This window comes from Capra hircus, chromosome 14, assembly GCF_001704415.2.
Source record: "Capra hircus breed San Clemente chromosome 14, ASM170441v1, whole genome shotgun sequence".
NCBI classification, from domain to species: domain Eukaryota; kingdom Metazoa; phylum Chordata; class Mammalia; order Artiodactyla; family Bovidae; genus Capra; species Capra hircus.
In genome coordinates, this window is record NC_030821.1 from 41,394,547 (window position 1) to 41,417,209 (window position 22,663).

Here is a 22,663-nt window from a genome sequence, read left to right on the forward strand (position 1 = left end):
AATGTGGTGGTCGAGGTGACGAGGAGAGGGTTATCATAAAGCATCCATTCATGCCTGCCGCATCCTCAGTAATTTTCCTCCCAGCTCTATTTGTGTATTTCCACTATATTTTATGCTTACCTGTTTCAAGTTACAGTAGCTCTCAAGGGAACATCTATGGTGCTTTTACCTATCTGCAGAATTCTAGGACCGTAATGAAGATCTGGAGCTGTTTTAGGGTCAAATGCCTAGAAACAGCATTAAGATTTTTTTCCTGCTTTCTCAGCATCATGTAAGGGAAAGGGAATTCAGGATTTGGCCAATTTCTTTTTTTTTATTTATTTATTTTTATTAGAGTATAGCTGATTTCCAATGTTGTGTTAGTTTTAGGTATATAACAAAGTGAATCAGTTATACCTATACATATATCCACTCTTTTTTTAAGATTCTTTTTCCTTACAGGGCATTACAGAGTATCGAGTAGGGTTCCTTGTGTTAAATGATAGGTTCTTATTAGTTATCTATTTTATATGTAGTAGTGTGTATATATCAATCTCAAGTTCCCATTTTATCCCTTCTTTCCACTCTGATGCCCTGGTAACCATATGTTTCTTTTCTACATCTGTGACTCTACTTCTGTTTTGTAAATAAGTATATCTGTACCTTTTTTTAGATGTCACGTATTAGTGATATTTGTCTTTCTGTGTCTGACTTACTTCACTTAGCATGACAATCCCTAGGTCCATCCATATTGCTGCAAATGGCATTATTTTGGGCTTTGTATGGTTGAATAACATTCCACTGTGTGTGTGTATATAGATATATATGAATGTGTATATATATATATATCAATGTTATTCAACTATATATATATATTGTTGAATAACAATCCATTGTGTGTATGTATGTATGTATATGTGTGTATATATATATATAGTTGAATAACATTCCAGGGTGTGTGTGTGTGTGTGTACCTCTTCATGTACTACTTCATGGCAAATACAAGAGGAAAAGGTGGAAGTAGTGACAGATTTCCTCTTCATGGGCTCTAAAATTACAGCAGATGGTGACTGCAGCCATGAAATCAGAAGACAATTGCTTCTCGGCAGGAGAGCTATGACAAACCTAGACAGTATGTTGAAAAGCAGAGACATTACTCTGCCGACAAGGGTCAGTATAGTCATGGCTATGGTCCCCTCAGTGGTCATGTACAGTTGTGAGAACCAGACTGTAAAGAATCTGGCAGAGTGCCAAAAAATTGATGCTTTCAAACCGTGGTGCTTGAGAAGACTCCTGAGTGTCCCTTGGACTGCAAGGAGCTCAAAACAGTCAATCTTAAAGGAAATCAACCCTAAATATTCATTGGAAGGACTGATGGTGAAGCTGAAGCTCCAGTAGTTTGGTCATGTGATGTGAGAAGCTGAAGTGATGCTGGGAAAGATTGAGGGCAGAAGGAGAAGAGGGTGTCAGAGGATGAGACAGCTGGATGGCATCACTGATGCAATGGACATGAACTTGGGCAAGCCTTCAGGATATGGTTAGGGAGAACGCGTGCTGCAGTCCATGGTGTTGCAAAGAGTTGGTGATGGCTGGGTGGCTGAACAGTAACAGTATTTGTACCACATCTTCTTTGCCCATTCCTCTGTTGATGTACATTTAAGTTGCTTGCATGTCATGGATATTGTACATAGTGTTGCAATGAACATTTGTGTGCATGCACCTTTTCAAATTATAGCTTTCTCCAGGAAAGTGCTTAAGAATGAGGGTGCTGGGTCATATGATAGTTCTAGTTTTAGTTTTATAAGGAACCTCCAAGCTGTTGTCTATAGTGGCTGTACCAATTTACATTTCCACAAACTGTGTAAGAAGGTTCCCTTTCTCTCCACACTCTCTTCAGCATTTATTATTTGCAACTTTTTTTTAACTGATGGCCATTCAGATTGGTGTGAGATGATATTTCACAGTAGTTTTGGTTTATGATTCTCTAATAGTTTGTGATGTTGAGCATCTTTTCATGTGCTTTTTAGCCATCTGTATGTCTTCTTTGGAGAAATGTCTACTTAGATATTCTGCCCATTTTTGATTCAAATATTTATTTATTTATTTTATTGAGTCTTCATGAGATGTTTGTGCATTTTGGAAATTAATCCCTTGTATATTGTTTCATTTGTGAATATTTTCTCCCATTCTGATGGTTGTCTTTTTCTTTTGTTGATGGTTTCCTTTGCTGTGCAAAACCTTTTAAATTTAATTAGATCCCATTTGTTTGTTCTTGTTTTTATTTTCATTACTCTACCTACCATGACTCTGGGACCCAAACCTCTCTGATTCCTCTTCTCCCTTTCTCTGATTGGGAAGAGTTTTACATAGCCATGGGCAAGTGAAGGGGATTCAGTGACTATTCCTTTAACTTAATATATACTTTCTGGGTGAAAAAACTCTCTTTTCCAATATATTAAAATACCACACCACTGTAAAACTAATCCCAAAACTTTAAGAAACATGTGTTATAGAACAGATTGACCAGGGCTGGAGTGTTCAGAGGGTGTCCAGGAAGATTCAGAGAAGCTGAACTTAAGACAGAGATCTAAAGGGTAAGCAGGGGACTGGATAGAAGGGCTGCATGTGTATAGGTTTGTCCATAGGAGGAAGGAAGTTGGTGACTTTGAGAGAACAAAGTGTTTCTGGGGGACAAAAGCAGTGGAAAAAGTTGTTAATGATGAAGCTGTTGAGGAAGGCAAGGGTGACATTGTGTAGGACCCTAATAGACATGTTATGACCAAACAGACATATTTGGTCTTTGCCCTAAAAGTAAATGAAAATTGTTAATGATTTTAACCAGGAAAAGAACCTAACCACATGTGATTTTCTAAATGATCCTTAAAAGAGAATAAGTTAAAGGGAGTGTAAAGAAGATGCTGTAAGACCAGAGACTGTTTTTAAAATTAGTTCCTTTCCAACAACAACAAAAACAGTACTAATTATACTGTAGATAGATGAGAGCTGGGTGCTTCTCAGGTGCCAAACACTAGGTACCTTTATGTATTATCCCACTGAATCTTCACAAAATGTTAAGCCTCACTTTAAAGGTGAGAAAGATGAGTGAGATTAAAGAATTCAAATCTAGGCAATCTACATCCAGATCTCATATGCTCAGCAGGGTCATTTTTTTTTTTTCTTCTTTTCAAGTCAAAGAAAACTCATTCCAAAATATAACTTTATTTCCTCATGCCCTTGTAATTAATAGCAGGGATGTGCAATATGGTTACAAAGAATTAAAAATAGAAGCTATAGAAAACAGTTTTTCTTCATGTAACTTTTAAAACATCTAGAATATAAACCTAATTAGATCTAATAGAAGATTAACTCATAACTTGGCAAGCTTTACTTTCTTCTGCCTTATCAATTTAAAAAGAGAACACTTTATATCAGTATTAGTAATGATCTAGGTTTGTAATACAGAATATTTTCTCATACTTATTTCAAGCTACTAAATTGAATGATTTTACATATTAATTTATCAATTTCATTATTCTTTATGTTTAGATAATCCTACTAGATACAATATTAAAAAGATAATCATATTCCATGTTGTGTTGAACATTTACCTCTCTGAAAATGAAAACATTTACTTTGTACAAAATCATTTTATATCACTATCTCTTCATTGTTTCCAATCCATTCAGTATAGGTTATAGGTATAGTTTCCCTCCAAGTTAAAACAAAATGTTAGAGGAAATCTAACATTTTGTGAGAAAAATGTTTCTTCATCATAAATTCCTTATATCATAAAATATCTAAAAGTACCAGAATATACCACTTTACCATTTTAACTACAATCTACAAACACAGGATGTGAAATCTCAGAGGTGTTCTTGTTTAATATCAACAATTGAAAAGTGAACCACAACATCTGCTGTTTGTGAATTTTCTCCCCATGATGTCTATTTCAATTTTTAAACTGAGTTGTGTCAGGGCTGGGATTTTTCTTTTAAGATGTAGACTCTTTCCTTCCTTTTCATTTTGGGCTGTGTGATGCTATGAATTTATATTTGACTACTAGAAACTAGTGGAAGGAAAATGCTGATATCGACATTGAGAGAAGTTAATAATAGAGTTTAGCAAAATTCTTTACTAAGAGCCAAGTATTTTCCAATTTATTTAATAGTTTTAACAGCAATCCAACTCTATAGCATGATGACTCAATTTCTGGAAGTGTTCCTAATACAATTTTCACACACACGCAAAACAATCAGATCTTCTCTTTAAAAAGATATAAAAATATGTAGAAAAAATAGGATAACACAACTAAGAAAAACATTTTGTTATAGTTGTATCTGATTATTTTATATGTTTGATAGTACATCAACTACAGCTAATATTACATTTATCCATGTTCCCCTTCTCCTACCCTAGAAGCAATAGTTATGATTAAATTTGAGGCCTTTAATGTTTTTATATTTAGTACAAACATTATCACAGCAGAGGTCTACGTATGTACAATATTTATGATTTTTAACTGTAATAGAATTATTTCATAACTATAAAGTATGAAGTATTCTGCATTTTGTTTTGTTTACTCAGTATTAGGTCTGTGAGTCCAATCAAAGTTGGACTCATGTATATAAAAATAGTTCTGGTGTATCTGTTTTTGACAGCTATGTAATATTTCATTCCCCAGTCAGTCTCCCATTTCTCTTCTGATAGATGTTGATTTGAAATATTGCAATAAAATAGTTATATGTCCTTAGGGCATGTATAACAAATATTCTTTATAATATTTCCCCACTATACACCATAAATGTAAATTTTATGTCATAAGGCATATACATTTTCAAAAACAATACATAATAATACAATATTCTACAGGGTAGTTGTGATTCTGCCAGCTCTCCTTTTTATGTGTCAATATCTTGTTGTTGTTTTTTTCTTGATATTGCATTTTCCAGTTTTTTCTGTTAAGCTTTTTTATACAGATGAGTCTGAAAAATATAAAAATAAAAAAGTAATAAAGACTATATTTAACTTTGTAATAAGAAATTGGATATTTATCTTTATCTAGACACACTGGGTATACTCATCCAGGGTAACTGTTTTAATACAATCTAATGTACTTTGAATTTGGGCTTTCCTGGTGGCAGAGGTAAAAGAATCTGCTTGCCAATGAGGAGACCCAGGTTCAGTCCCTGGGTCGGGAAGACACCCTGGAGAAGAAGATGGCTGCCTACTCTGGTATTCTTGCCCAGGAAATCCCATGGACAGAGGAGTCTGGCAGGCTACAGTCCATAGCATCTCAGAGACACTACGTAGCAGCTAAGCAACAACAAGAACATGCTAATGACTCCTAAATTTATATCTCAGCTCTTGGCTTCCAAATGAACTCCAGACTTATATAAATAACAAACTATTATACTATCAACCTGAATGTCTACTAGCATCTTGGACTTTATCATCCAAATATGAGACTTTTTCTCCCCAAACCCACTCCTTTCAACAGTCTTCTTTAACACAGTCAGTGAAAACCCCAACCTTCCAACCTTGACCTTTGCTGTTACTAACTCTTCTTCGTTTCTTGTATCCCACATGAAATTGATCATCAAGCCCTGCTGTCTCTATTTTCAAAATACCATAGATTTAATATTCAACCACATTTTATTATCTTCACCATCACCACTGTTACAATCCACTGCTAAGGAAAACATCTCTCCCCTGATTGTTGCGATGGATTTCTAAATTATCTTGTTGCCTCTATCTTTGCCAGCTTATAGTCTATGCTCAAAATTGTTGTGATCTACTAACATATAATTCACATTATGTTATTCATGCTCTCAGGATCTTCCAACTACCCTAATTAAAATCCAGTCTTTGCATGGCATTCAAGATACTATTTGATCATGACTCTATTACTTTTCAGACTTCTTCTGCTACATATTCCTCTGCCTTTCTACAGCCATGTTGCCATCTTCTCTGTTTGTAACATACAAGAAACTTCCCGACTCGACGGACATGAGTTTGAGTGAATTCCGGGAGTTGGTGATGGACAGGGAGGCCTGGCTTGCTGTGATTCATGAGGTCGCAAAGAGTCAGACACGACTGAGCGACTGAACTGAACTGATGCACTATATAACATTATTTAAATATATAAATTAAAAATTACTTGCCAATTATAAATGTTGAAATACTTTGAAAATGAGTTTCTGAAGAGATAGCTTTACAGTATCTCTGAAACATGATTTTTAACACAGTTGCCATTTAAGAGGTATCAGGTTGCTTTTTGGGTTACTTTTTTATCAATTTATATAGCTACTAAAAAAAGATGCAGCCATCTTACTTTTTGGATATAGTGAAAAACAAATTTTGTCTGTTAAAATAAATATTTAACTATAGAACCGTTCATATCTTTTCAAAAGGCTGTTAGACAATATCCAACTCCATCAACTGTGTCTGTGACACATTAGGCAAAAGATATCTTTTATGATGTAAATAAGATATATATTATTACAATGCCTTTACTTTCTGAAGAATTCTTATTCAAATACATTTCATATATATATATATATATATATACATACATACATGATCTACAAATCTGGCAATGTACCAACTTTTTGCTAGCCAAAAGTATTACAAAATGGAATATATGTACATATATATATATATATTTTAAATATTTGAATGCCTTACATAAATTTAGAACACATTACTGAGAAATAGATGCAAGTTGAATTTATTTGAGAATGAAATCACTTAAAATCCTGCTGTGAGACGATCATTAGAGCATAGTAAGCTGTGGTCTTTGCTTCAGTTTTGCTCACAGTACCTAACTCATTATAAATTTATCCATATTTTCTCTGATTTAATAACATTCACTTGTCCCCATCATCTCTGGCCTCAAAAATAAGTGAACCACAAACTTTTGATTATGATCTTGCAGCCATAGAAAACTTGGAAAATATAATCACAATTTAAAATTAACTCTTTGTCTTTAGGTTGAAAAAAATGCTTTCAATTGCATACTTTTTTCTTAACCACAGGTGATATTTCATAAGTTTAAAGGACTGTTTCAAAAAAAGGAAGGTACTTTCAAATAATTTTCCATGCCTTCATTCAGCAGGTAACCCAAACCTTCATAATCCCCAAATGCTGCACTTCAAAGTTATGCTTAGGAAAAAAATATTGAAAAGAACAGCCTCTCTTTCCAGTTGATTTAAAACATCACTAGCTTATTTTCAGTACACATATGGAGTTACTTTTAAAAAGAAATCTTGGAATATTGCCAGACTACATACAGGAAAGGCTTTTCTCCAGAGAGAGCTAAAATTCATTATCTGAGCTTTGGGACACCCATGTTCCTTCAAAATTTGGACACATCTTTGTTCCTCCATGATTAGTGATAGGAGTTTGACTTAAAATAAAAGACTGCTCAATGTGTAACTAGAGTGTGCAGAAACCAAAGGATTGCCATGTTTTGAACTGAAACTGACTAATAATTATACACTTAAATAAAATATTAGTTCCATGATGTGATAGCTTTTGAAAAAAGACGAGTATTTTTTATATGAACTTGTTTACAAACATAAGACATTATGTATTTATAAGTAACAAGAAGTTGAAGTTTGGACACTTTATGTTATTTGTCTTCTTAAATGGTTGGCTTCTTTTATTTGAATCTATCTGATTGTGTTTTTTTTTTAGAAGAAAATCCCTAAATCTTATGACTCTAAAGACAATATAATTATTTTGTTATTGTTGTTAAGTGGTCATTTACAGCAATAAATGTTTAAGAAATTAGGTCTATTTGTGATCCATAAAATAAATCCAGCAAAGTGGACAACAGGGTTACAAATTAAAAGGAAAAATAAGCAAAGTTAACATAGTGATTTCAGTAATAATTTGTAACATTGCACTGTGAAATACTACATAGTGATAATTATTTTCTAGATTACTCATATAAGTATTTTTTCTAACACATGGGATACATTTCATTTCTTTTTTTGGTGAAATGGTAAAATAAAATCTGCATAATTGGTGCTGAAGAGCCAATAATACAAAACAAAGTTAATATGCATTAATGTAATAAAATTTTAATAAGCACAGGCATGTTCTCTCTAAAGTACACGATACTAACCTATGCAGTGGATTCATACAATAAAGATGTCAAGAGACTATTGTTAAAATGTCAGTCTTACACATAAGAAAAAATAAGTGCATCTTGTTGCATGCTGAATACAGAAGCTAAGGGACTTTATGCCCATTTTTAGTCATTAGGAAAAAAATGCACAGAGTTTTAGAAACTACTTGAAGGAAGAAAAAGCTTTGGCATGCTGCAAGTGCATTTTATATCACAATTGAGCATTACATGTCAGAGGAGTTTTTAACCACTGTGATTTTGTCCACAAAGAAGGTCTGGACACTTTCTGTATCTGCATAATTTGATGGACTCAGGTATTCTGAGCTTAATGATGAATTATTTCAAATGGAACCAAGTGTAAGTTCTATTTAAAAGAGTAATGGTAGGGCTGGGCAGGATTACTTCTGTGAAATGAATTAGAACACTATGAACTGCAATACATCAGTGATAAGTCTAGCATATTTCAGTACTGCTGCTATTGGAGAAATGAGTCTGAATCACTTGAGCATCACAAATCCTAGGCCATATTTTTATTTCCAGTCGTACCCTTTGTGCTGCTTCCAAATACGCAGCTCTAGCTGATTTCAAAGGCAGTAGATGAGAGATAAAGAAAAGTAAGGATTGTTCTACCTCAGCAATTCATGATCCCTCTAAGGCCACTGATTTTGAAAGAATATGGAGACCTTGGTGTCTCAGCAGAATAGAAGCAACTACTCTTTTCTATTCCACTCCCGTGAGGCAGCACAAACATTTATCCAGTTTACCATAGCAAATGATTCTCCATGTCCAGAAAATTACAACACTCTTCCTCTCTTCACTCCAAGGAGTCATAAAACCTAAATTAAACATAACTGTCCAAATAATTATTTTTAGCTATGTTAACAAGTCAACAAGGGAAATAAATGGAGCCATTTGATTTGAATAATTTTATAATATGAAAAATAATATTTGTAACATTTACACATTGCTTATTAACTTTTAAATTCTTATTTAAAAAATAATTTATGGGCCTAGTGTAGAACTATATAGTATATTACTAAATGTATGTTCCTCATTCTAAAATCCTTAAAACTTTCTAAGTAATACTTCTTTCATGTTTCTTATGGATGAATTCCATTTCTCCTTTGAAATTATTCTTCATTTCCATTTATATACATTTAAAAATGTTTAATTATAATATTTTAGTAATACGTTTCACTGTTCAAATTACTTATAACTTATCTACATAGTTATGCTAATGTTTGATGAAATGGATAAATATTTACAGTTTTATGAACTCCATTAATTAAAATATCATTTCATTGAAAAGCAGAGACTAAAAGCTACTGAAAGGAATACACTACTGTTAGGAAACTTTAGATATATGTACTAAAAATATCTAATAGTTATTGAATACTTACCAGATTTCACTCACTATACTGTTATTATATGCATTATCTCATTTAATCATTGCACAGCCCTATGAGTCAGCATTATTTTGACCCATTTAAAAAATATTAAAATGAAGAATTACAGATGGTAAGTAAATTGCTCAAGATGGCAGATGAGGAAGACTTGGAGTTTGGATGCAGATATCTGAATTGAGAATTCTTTTTTTGACAATGTTTTATTATTATTCTGGGCTTCCCTGATGCTCAGCTGGTAAAGAATCCACCTGCAATGCAGAGGACCTGGGTTTGATCCCTGAGTTGGGAAGATCCCTGGAGAAGGGAAAGACTACCAACTCTGGCCTAGAGATTTCCATGGACTGTATAGTCCATGGGGTGGCAAAGAGCTGGAAAGAGTCTCAAAGAGAGTGGTGATTATTATTCTGGTGATACAATGTTCTGGGCTAGAAAAATTCTAAGATTTCTAGTTAGATTGAGTTTTAAGATTATGGTTGTTCAATAAGGGCTTGCAAATTAAATGCATAAAATATATACAGTTTGAAAACATAGAGTCTACTTAGTGTGTCAGCTATGTGTTGAGTGCAAACTAAAATAATTAATTCATGGCCCTGACAGAAAGGACCACTAAAAAATAAAGCAATACACTTTTTCTGCAAAGGGCCATTTAGGAAATATCTTAAATTTTGGGGGGCCACACAGTTTCTCAAAACTAATTCATTCTGTCATTTTTTAGCCTGGAATTTGCTACAGAGAATCTGTAAATGCATAAGCATTGTTATAGTCCAATGAATCTTTATTAAGAATACTGAAATTTAAATTTCATATCGTGTCAATAAATATTATTAATTTTATTATTATTTTCATCAATTTAAATGTGAAAATACAGCCTAGCTCATTGTATGAACTTGGCCAGTTAACCAAGTCACTAGCCATACATACCTACTAAGCACTAAAGTTTGCTTGTGTGTGAGTGCTCAGTAGCTTAACTCATGTCCAACTCTTTGTAACCCTATGGACTGCAGCCTGCCAGGCTCCTCTGTCCATGAGATTCTCCAGGCAAGAATATGAGAGAGTTGTCATGCCCTTCTCCAGGGGATCTACCCAACCCAGGGATCGAACCAGTGTCTCATGCCTGTCCTGCATTACAGGCAGATTCTTTACCACTGAGACACTGAAGAAGCCCAAGCACTTAAGTTTAAGTAACTCAAATTGAAACATACTGTAAGTGTAAAATATACACCAGATTTTAAAAAGACTTAGTATAACTTTTCTGAAGGAGATCAGCGTTGGGATTTCTTTGGAAAGAATGATGCTAAAGCTGAAACTCCAATACTTTGGCCACCTCATGCGAAGAGTTAACTCATTGGAAAAGATTCTGATGCTGGGAGGGATTGGGGGCAGGAGGAGAAGGGGACGACAGAGGATGAGATGGCTGGATGGCATCACGGACTCGATGAACGCGAGTCTGAGTGAACTCCGGGAGATGGTGATGGACAGGGAGGCCTGGCTTGCTGCGATTCATGGGGTCGTAAAGAGTCAGACACAACTGAGAGACTGAACTGAACTGAAATGAACTGAATTGAACTGAATATAACTTTTAAAAAATAATATTATTTTGAAATAATAAGCTTTTGATATGATTATATATATTATTAAAATTAAGATCATCTGTTTTATTTTTCCATTTTTCTTAACATAAATTCTAGAAATTTTAAAATTACACATGTGGATCACATTATAATTCTCTATATTACTAAAATGTTACTTTCAGTTCAGTCACACAGTCGAGTCTCACTCCTTGTGACCCCATGAACCGCAGCATGCCAGGCCTCCCTGTCCATCACCAACTCCTGAAGTTCACCCAAACCCATGTCCATTGAGTCGGAGATGCCATGCAACCATGTCAGCCTCTGTCGTCCCTTTCTCCTCAGCCCTCAATCTTTTCCTGCATCAGGGTCTTTTCAAATGAGTCAGCTCTTCGCATCAGGTGGCCAAAGTATTGGAGTTTCAGCTTCAACATCAGTCCTTCCATTGAACACCCAGGACTGATCTCCTTTACAATGGACTGGTTGTACTTCCTTGCAGTCCAAGGGACTCTCAAGAGTCTTCTCCAACACCATAGTTCAAAAGTATCAATTCTTTGACACTCAGCTTTCTTTATAGTCCAACCCTCACATCCATACATGACCACTGGAAAAACCATAGCCTTGACTAGAAGGACCTTTGTTGGCAAAGTAATGCCTCTGCTTTTTAATATGCTGTCCAGGTTGGTCATGACTTTCCTTCCAAGAAGTAAGGGTCTCTTAATTTCATGGCTGCAAATACCATCTGTAGTGACTATGGAGCCCCCAAAAATAAAGCCTGATACTGTTTCCACTGTTTCCCCATCTATTTCCCATGAAGTGATGGGACCAGATGCCATGATCTTTGTTTTCTGAATGTTGAGCTTTAAGCCAAATTTTTCACTCTCCTCTTTCACTTTCACCAAGAGGCTCTTTAGTTTTTCTTCACTTTCTGCCATAAGGGTGGTGTCATTTGCATATCTGAGGTTATTGATATTTCTCCCAGCAATCCTGATTCCAGCTTGTGCTTCCTCCAGCTCAGCATTTCTCATGCTGTCCTCTGCATATAAGTTAAATAAGTAAGGTGACAATATACAGCCTTGACGTACTCCTTTTCCTATTTGGAACCAGTCTGTTGTTCCATGTCCAGTTCTAACTCTTGCTTCCTGACCTGCATGCAGGTTTCTCAAGAGGCAAGTCAGGTGGTATGGTATTCCTATCACATTCAGAATTTTCTACAATTTATTGTGATCCACACAGTCAAAGGCTTTGGCATAGTCAATAAAGCAGAAATAGATATTTTTCTGGAACTCTTTTGCTTTTTTGATGATCCAGCAGATGTTGGCAATTTGATCTCTGGTTCCTCTGCCTTTTCTAAAACCAGCTAGAATATATGGACGTTCATGGTTCATGTATTGTTGACAGAATGTGGTTCACTGGAGAAGGAAAAGGCAAACCAGTTCAGTATTCTTGCCTTGAGAACCCCATGAACAGTATGAAAAGGCAAAAATATAGGACACTGAAAGATTAACTCCCCAGGTCAGTAGGTGCCCAGTATGCTATTGGAGATCAGTGGAGAAATAACACCAGAAAGAATAAAGGGATGGAGCCAACGTAAAAACAACACCCAGTTGTGGATGGGACTCATGATAGAATCAAGGTTCAATGCTGTAAAGAGCAATATTACATAGGAACCTGGAATGTCAGGTCCATGAACCAAGGGAAATTGGAATTGGTCAAACAAGAGATGGCAAGAGTGAACATTGACATTCTAGGAATCAGTGAACTAAGATGGAGTGGAATGGGTGAATTTAACTCAGATGACTGTTATATCTACTACTGTGAGCAGGGATCCCTTAGAAGAAATGGAGTAGCCATCATAGTCAACAAGAGAGTCCAAAATGCAGCTCAGTTCAGCCTAGTTGCTCAGTCATGTCCAACCCTTTGGGACCCCATGAATCACAGCATGCCAGGCCTCCATGTCTATCACCAACTCCTGGAGTCCACTCATACTCTTGTCCATCAAGTTGGTGATGCCATCCAGCCATCTCATCCTCTGTTGTCCCCTTCTCCTCCTGCCACCAATCCCTCCCAGCATCAGGGTCTTTTCCAATGAGTCAACTCTTCGCATGAGGTAGCCAAAGTACTGGAGTTTCAGCTTTAGCATCAGTCCTTCCAGTGAACACCCAGGACTGATCTCCTTTAGGATGGACTGGTTGGACCTCCTTGCAGTCCAAGGGACTCTCAAGAGTCTTCTCCAACACCACAGTTCAAAAGCATCAATTCTTTGGCATTCAGCTTTCTTCACAGTCCAACTCTCACATCCATACATGACCACAGGAAAAACCATAGCCTACTGCATGGAACTTTGTTGGCAAAGTAATGTCTCTGCTTTTGAATATGCTATCTGGTTGGTCATAACTTTTCTTCCAAGGAGTAAGCGTCTTTAAATTTCATGGCTGCAATCACCATCTGCAGTGTTTTGGAACTCAAAAAAAAAAAGTCTGACACTGTTTCCACTGTTTCCCCATCTTTTTCCCATGAAGTGATGGGACCAGATGCGATGACCTTAGTTTCCTGAATGTTGTGCTTTAAGCCAACTTTTTCAGTCTCCTCTTCCACTTTCATCGAGAGGTTTTTTAGTTCCTTTTCACTTTCTGCCATAAGGGTGGTGTCATCGGCATATCTGAGGTTATTGATAGGGGCAGGGGCGGAGGGGAGCTAACCCATGCCCGAGGTCAGGGGCGGCAGCCAAAAGGAGCAACCCCACGTCCAAGAGCAGTGGCTGCACTGGTGCAGGAGGGCTGAGAGGAGCTACTCCACGTTCAATGTCATGAGGGGTGGCCTTGAGGAGATATTCCTCATCCAAGGTAAGCAGCAGCAGCTGTGCTTTGCTGGAGCAGCCCTGAAGAGATACCTCACATCCAACGTAAGAGAAAAACAAGTAAGACAGTAAGTGTTGCAAGAGGGCATCAGAGGGCAGACACACTGAAACCATACTCACAGAAAGCTAGTCAATCTGATCACATGGACCACAGCCTTGTCTAACTCAATGAAACTAAGCCATGCCATGTGGGGTGACCCAAGACAGGTGGGTCATGGTGGAGAGGTCTGACAGAATGTGGTCCACTGGAGAAGGGAATGGCAAACCACTTCAGTATTCTTGCCTTCAGAACCCCATGAGCGGTATGAAAAGGCAAAATGATAGGATACTGAAAAAGGAACTCCCCAGGTTGGTAGGTGCCCAATATGCTTCTGGATATCAGTGGAGAAATAACTTCAGAAAGAATGAAGTGATGGAACCAAAACAAAAACAATACCCAGTTGTGGATGTGACTGGTGATAGAAGCAAAGTCCAATGCTGTAAAGAGCAATATTGCATAGGAACCTGGAATGTCAGGTCCATGAATCAAGACAAATTGGAAGTGGTCATCAGGAGATGGCAAGAGTGAATGTCAGCATTCTAGGAATCAGCCAACTAAAATGGACTGGAATAGGTGATTTGAACTCAGATGACCATTATATCTGCTACTGTGGGGAGGAATCCTTAGAAGACATTGAGTGGCCATCATGGTCAACAAAAGAGTCCGAAATGCAGTACTTGGATGCAATCTCAAAAACGACAGAATGATCTCTGTTCGTTTCCAAGGCAAACCATTTAATATCACAGTAATCCAATCCTATGCCCCAACCAGTAACGCTGAAGAAGCTGAATTTGAACGGTTCTATGAAGAGCTACAAGACCTTTTAGAACTAAGACCCAAAATGCAGTACTTGGATGCAGTCTCAAAAATGACAAAATGATCTCTGTTTGTCTCCAAGGCAAACCATTCAATATCATGGTAATCCAAGTGTATGCCCCGACCAGTAACGCTGAAGAAGCTGAAGTTGATTGGTTCTATGAAGACCTATAAGACCTTCTAGAACTAACACCCCAGAAAGATGTCCTTTTCATTATAGGGGACTGGAATGCAAAAATAGGAAGTAAAGAAATACCTGGAATAACAGGCAATTTTGGCCTTGCATTACAGAATGAAGCAGGGCAAAGGCTAACAGAGTTCTGCCAAGAGAACACACTGGTCATAGCAAACACCCTCTTCCAACAACACAAGAGAAGACTCTACACATGGATATCAACAAATGGTCAACACCGAAATATGATTGATTATATTCTTTGCAGCCAAAGATGGAGAAGCTTTATACAGTCAGCAAAAACAAGACCAGGAGCTGACTGTGGCTCAGATCATGAGCTCCTTATTGCCGAATTCAGACTGAAATTGAAGAAAGTGGAGAAAACCACTAGACCATTCAGGTATGACCTAAATCAAATCCCTTATGATTATACAGTGAAAGTGAGAAATAGTTTTGAGGGACTAGATCTGATAGACAGAGTGCCTGATGAACTATGGGCCGAGGTTCATGACATTGTACAGGAGACAGGAATCAAGACCATCTCCAAGAAAAAGTAATGCAAAAAAGCAAAATGTCTGTCAGAGGAGACCTTAAAAATAGCTGTGTAGAAATGGAAGTGAAAAGCAAAGGAGAAAAGGAAAGATATACCCATTTGAATGCAGAGTTCCAAAGAATAGCAAGGAGAGATAAGAAAGCCTTCCTCAGCGATCAATGCAAAGGAAGAGGAAAACAATAGAATGGGAAAATGTTACTTCATATGTAGTAATATCTGTAGGTAAACAGACCCCTAATCTACGTTTGTAGCAATTTTAGGGATTTGTTAGCTATTGAACTTGGATAAAGCATCATTAAAGAAAAATTTTTAAAATTCGATCATGCTTTAGAAATAAAATCAATAGTTTCTAGACAGAAAAGGAACCAAGGCACTCAAGACACAGATTCTGGTACTATTAGCATAAGTCTGGGGAATTAAAAGTTGTTCATTACTACTAGAAAATAAATTATAATGTAGAAAAAAATGATGGATAATGCTGCATGGGTTAACCAAGATTGGATCATGAAGGATCGGTTTGGCATGCTGAGGATCTTAAACTTTATTAAAAATGAAGGCACTGACAAACGTTAGGCACTCGTAGGCACTCTGAACTATTCAGAAAATGTATTCATTTAGATAGAAGGAGGAAGTAGTCAGAGATAAGTCTCAGGCTACCTGCTAAAAGCACTGGGTGAACTGAAGTGTCATCTGAAGACAAATGAAATACAGCACTAAAAACTGGTGATTTCTTTGGTATGTTTGCAGGTTTATTTATCCACTTACTTGTTTTGTGGAGATTGGTGCTCAGGGGTGTTAAGACAATGAAAAAGCATTCAAGTTCAGACATATGGATATTTAGTAGTTGAATGGTAGTTTTTCTGGTATATGGACATTTCAGCTTTGAAACCAACAGGACTAAGTCATAGACTCAGATATTGAAAACTGTAGGACTAGAGATCCAGGCATAGGAGACAGACATGCGGGCAACAACTGGGGGCAGGGGGCATTATGCTAAGTGAAGTTAGTCTGACAGAAAAGACAAACAACCATATGAGCTCTCTTGTACATGGAATCTTTTTTACAAAGAAAATTAAAAGAAAGAAGGGAAAATAAAAAATAGCCTGATATACAGAAATAAAGATGATTGACTCAGGGAGGAGGTGGGGGATGGGGAAATGGGTGAAGTGGGTCAAAAGATAAAAGGGGAGAAAAATGCAGTTGATGTGAAATACACATAAAATTTTTGAATCATATTCCAAATATTGAGTTCACATATATACCTTTGATTAAAAAAAATAGCTAACAAAAATGGTGCATTTAGATTTATGAGATATGGAAATAAAGTCAGAGCCCAAGAGATGTTACTATTTGAAAAGTCCGTATAATCTTCCAAGCCTCATTCTTACAGAAGAAATAATGATATTCTTCAGTAATTGTTTTTCATTAAAAAGGGAAAGAATGAAAATTGGCAGCATGTTTGAAGATGGAGGAGATGATGTGGTCAATTTTTAGTAACTGGATCCCATCATGAATCTACCACTTCTCAAAATCTGCAATAAATTCTCTGCTAACATGTAATGTGCTAATAGAATTACATTGAAGGCAAACATCTCCATGGAGAGAAAGGGGGAAGAAGAGTGAGACATGCCATTGGAGCTACAAAGATATAAACATAAAACATGCTGCTACTCCTCAAGAAGAAGAAACAAAAGAAATACAAGGAAAAGCTTGTGTTATTTTGCTCTTCTAATAACTACCTACCTAACAAGCTAACTAAATCACTATTAATGCTCCTTTATATACTTTCTTTCTGCCTTTTCTAGGGTCACTTTATTGTTTCCTAGTTGTTTTCAGACTCTTTATTCTCTCCTCAACATTGATCTGATTTTTAGTCTTCCTTAGAATAAACTTTCTATTTGTCCTGAATCATATATGGCCTCTAGGAGAGAGAGGTCTTTCCACATATACTCTCATATCCAGTGGTTTCTGTGGAAAGAGTTGTTTCAAGGGCAGAGAATTGGAGAGAGAAAGAAGGAGATTCACCTATCAAGCTTTCCTACTTTGCTTCAATGAATGCAATTCTTTTTTCTATTTTGAACAAAAGTCAGATTTTATTTGATGAAATAGTTTCACTGTTTAGAAACATAGCCAAATATTTCATTCTGACTTCCAAATACTTATCAACTTAATTTTCTTCCTCTCACCTCTCTTGCAACCTACTCCAGTATTCTGGCTTGGAGAATCCTGTGGGCAGAAAAGCCTGGCCAACTACAGTCCATAGAGTCACAAAAAGTCAGATATGGCTGAAGTGACTTAGCCCGCTTGCACATCTCTTTCAATGAAGTTGTAACATAAGAAAATGGGAGACATTGTAAAGAAAACAAAAAAAATGTAGATGATTTGAAATGCACAATTTACTATAGGGACAAATGAGTTTTGCAACTGTGGGACCGCGGGTCGTATCAGGGAAATAAGGAAGGATTATAGTTGGGGCTTCCCTGGTGGCTCAGAGGTTAAAGTGTCTGCCTATAAATGTGGGAGACCTGGGTTCAATCCCTGGATCGGGAAGGTCCCCTGGAGAAGGAAAAGGCAACCCACTCCAGTATTCTTGCCTGGAGAATCCCACAAAGGAGCCTGGTGGACTACAGTCCATGGGGTTGCAAAGAGTCGGACACGACTGAGTGACTTCACTTTCAATTTCTTCATTTTCATAGTTGAAAGAGGGCTTCCCAGAGAACCCAATGCAAGAAGCATAAGAGACTAGGAAGACTGGAGAAGGAAATGGCAACTCCCTCCAGTATTCTTGCCTGAGAAATCTCATGGGCAGAGGAGCCTGGCAGGCTACCGTCATGGGGGTGAAAAGAGTCAGACACGACTGAGTGACTAAACCACCACACCACAGTAGTTGAGAGAGAGTTGTAAAGCCACATCTTTGGAGAAAAACTGACAGATGAAGCCATCACCTTCTCCAAAGTAGAGAGGGCTGAAGGCTCCACATCTTTTACCTTATCTCTTGTGAAAGGGCATTCACAAGCTCCTGGAAAGAATCTGCTCTGGGCCCACTAAACCTAAGGGGGACCAGGGAGAAAGGATGGAGCCTGACTCACCCTTGGAAAAGCAGTAGGCCACAAATGGCAGCATTAGTAGACCTGTACACCATCATTGTGTCCTACCTAAGAAGAGAGCCTGGGCCACACTGGGACTGCAAAGTCATTAGGGAGTGACACTGGGTTAGAGTCAAGAGGGTTTCAAATGTATCCTCTGGTGATGGACTCTGAATTTTCCACAAATGCCCTCAAAAAGGGCAAAGGTCACCTTAATCAACTTCAAGGTCTGGAAGTGTGAAGTCATCTAAAAAATAAAAACTTCAGCTCTATCCCCGACCTCTCCTGTCTTCTCCCACCTCATTGCTGCCATGGGTAAGGGAGGGAATGAATGGGGAGAGTTGACATCATTGATGTCAATGCTCCTTCTAGAAAGGCACTCCCAGTTACAGACCTTATCATGGTTTAAAGAGGGAATAAGCTTTAAATTTGACTAAAAATAAAATGTTGATGGATATATTGGACTGGATATATTCTAATTGCTGAGTGAAAGTGAAAGTGAAGTCGCTCAGTTGTGTCCGACTCTTTGTGTCCTGTGGACTGTAGCCCACCAAGCTCCTCCATCCATGGGATTCTCCAGGCAAGAATACTGGAGTGGGTTGCCATTTCCTTCTCCAGGGGATCTTCCCGACCCAGGGATCGAACCCAGGTCTCCCACATTGCAGGCAGACGCTTTAACCTCTGCACTACCAGGGAAGCCCTTAAATACAAGAATACGGTCTCTCAGAAAACCTCCTATAGAGACACAGAACTTCAGATCCAAGTACTAACATCAAAGATTTCAAGCAAGGAAAGGAAGCCAGGTTGAAAGAAGAAGCGGAAGGAGGCAGGAGAGAGGGGGCAAAAGGGGTGGCCTTAAAGACGTCTCCTGCCACCTACAGATGCCCTGGCATTATGGGACTTTTCCCTGGGCCTCCAGAGAAGGGAGGACTGGGACTTGGCCCTACCAGAAATCAGACCAGACCAGAACCAGAATTCGAGTTCTCTGCCAAGATGAGGTGATCAGTCTCCAATCCTTAGCTCAGGCTAAGGGCCCTTCGACCAGATTCCTGCTTCCAGGACCAGGGGACTAGAAAAACAGGGAAGGATAGGAAGGGTTAAGGAGAGGAAAGAGAGAGGGAAGGGGAGAGAGGTCAATAAAGTCTCTTGTTCCTTACCGGTCAGGGCATTTTGGCCAGTTGTCCACATCAGGAGGAGACCAACGACAAAAGGGTCCCAGTTGCGGCCACTGGGTCTGGTCCATTGGCAAGCAAGCTGGCCCCTGAGTACCCCAAGTGGTCAGGATGTCAGTCTCGGCAAAGAAGAGTTCCCGCCAGAGTCACCATTTGTTGTAGGAAGGTGGATCCCTTCCAGGGCCCAAAACTGGGCTCTTGTCTAACACTCAGAAATGAATTGTCCAAAGAGACACATGTGCTGACAAAGCAAGAGATTTTACTGGGAAAGGGCACCAGGGTGGAGAGCAGTAGGGTAAGGAAACCCAGGAGAACTGCTGAGTAGAGACTCTAATTTGGAACTTAAAAACATTTTAGGATTTTTAATATTGAGGTAGCAGCAATTTCAGAGAAACTTTTTATTTTAATCATAGCCCACAAGCAATGTATTTAATATACCATTTATTCAGTGGTTGCTCCAATCATACACATACACACACTCATAGGCACTCATTCATACATCATTCACCTTTTGAAGAAAAGATTATGTATTTCTATTATTTCCACAGTTGCACTTTTTTCATCTGTTTACTTTCTTCAGAGAAGACATCAAAGTTTTGCAAAGACCAGCTGTATCCTCATTTCTTATATGAAGGAAACTTAGTTCCCAGACTTAGTGTCTGTGTCAATGGTTTTCACCTAGAACTTGGGATGGGACTGTATCAACACCAAGGTTACATTTAGAATTCTTAAAGGAACAGAACATGACCTTCAGCCTCCAGAAGCTCACAAGCAAATGAGAGACATTGGTGAAATGCAAAGAAAAGGCACAGGAAAGGACTGGATCTATCATTTATTTATTTATTATTTTCATTTTCTTATTTCCCAAAAGGAAGTAGCAAAAGCTGCCTACCAAAATAAAATATACTGTATTTAACTTCAGTTCACTGTGCTCATTCTAACTGGAGTGATATTTTTCCTCCTCTCTTTCCTGGATTGACCAAAAAGAAAAAAAATTGAGCTTAATTTCTGACAAAAGATGAGGAAGGAAATAATAAATTAGGGCATTTCAAATATATCTTATACATCCCTATTAATATTCCAACATGAAAAATCAGATATTCCTTAGCCCCAAACAATATAGAGTTTAACTACAATAGCAATCAAAAGAAGAATAATTGAAACTTTTATGTAAAATTTTCTTCAAAGGCTTGAACAATTTTAGTACCCAGTGATAAGTAAAATTTAAATCTAAAAGCATTGTTACATACTCCTTAATTTTGATTGCCTATACTTTGCAAATCTTGGTTTTCTTTTCTAGTTTTGTATACATGCAAGCTATTTCCTTGCATTTTCATCTACACATCTCATTTGAATGCAGATCATTTTAGAAACTCATGAGAGTATGCTTTCCAGATTGAAAATAATAGCCCTCTGTCCAATATGATTACACATATTTATTATGATATTTTTTCTAAACCAATTTTAATGAAAACAAAAATTTGCTCACTCAGAAACAGGAGTTGAAGAAGAGATTCCTTTGTGGGTTTATCATAGATTTTTTTTGGCTTAAAATACGTCAGAATCTCTTTTGCCTTTACTGAGGCTATTTGGATATCCTTTAGTTTGGGGTTTTTTGTTGTTGTTCTTGTTGTTGTTTTGGTTTACTTTATTTGTTTTGTGTCATGCATTTTTTTTTTTTTAACTGACAGCATATTAGTCCCGTCCTGCTTCTATTGCAAGGAGGAATCAGTTCAGGTGCTGAGATACTCTGGGACATTTTCAAACAACAAAATAATCTGAGACATCTAATTTTTCAAACCAAAAATTGTTGCTGTTGTTTATGAGCTAAGTCATATCTGACTCTTTTGCAACCCTATGCACTATAACCTGCCAGGCTCCCCTGTCCAAGGGATTTTCCCCAGCAGGAATACTAGAGTGAATTGTCATTCCCTTTTTTAGGGGATCTTTGCAACCCAGGGATCAAACCCATGTCTCCTACATTAGCAGGCAGAATCTTTACCACTGAGTCACCAAGGAAGTGAAAGTGTGAATCGCTCAGTCATGGCTGATTCTTTGTGACCCCATGGACTATAGACAGGCAGGCTTCTCTGTACATGAAATTCTCTAGGCAGGAATACCAGCGTGCATTGCCATTCCCTTCTCCAGGGGATCTTCCTGACCCAGGAATCAAGCCCAGTTCTCCTACACTGAAGGTAGATTCTTTACTGTCTGAGCCACCAAGGAAACCAATAGCAAAGTTAATATTAGGAATTTGACCTAGAAGTATTTTAATGCTTTGTGTATTAACTGTCCCCTGAGGCTGACTCTGTAGTAAACTTAGAAGTGGATTCTGGTAGAGGACACGTTATTTCCAGTCTTCCACAGAACATCAGCTTTGTAATATAATATTAAACAAAAGTCTTAATAGTAGTGTAATTAAAATTATAAGGAAAATAATGTTGAGTTTTGATGCCAAGGAATTTTGATAATTATCTTTATTTAAAATATTATTAGGAATGAAATTGTTTAAGATACTCTCTGGAAATGTCCTCAAGGATATTTCATAGTTTTACTCTTTCTGAGTATGGCTAATGCAAAATTATTAGAACTACCACAAAATGTGCTTTTACCCAAAAATTAGATTTTCCTTTTTAATTTTAATTTGAGCAGTTTTCATTTAAAAGTTTATTCTGAAAAATCATTTGTCTTTTTTCATATCAGTCCAGTTCAGTTCAGTCGCACAGTCGTGTCCGACTCTTTGCAACCCCATGAATCGCAGTACGCCAGGCCTTCCTGTCCATCACCAACTCCCGGAGTTCACTCACACTCACGTCCATCGAATCAGTGATGCCATCCAGCCATCTCATCCTCTGTTGTCCCCTTCTCCTCCTGCCCGCA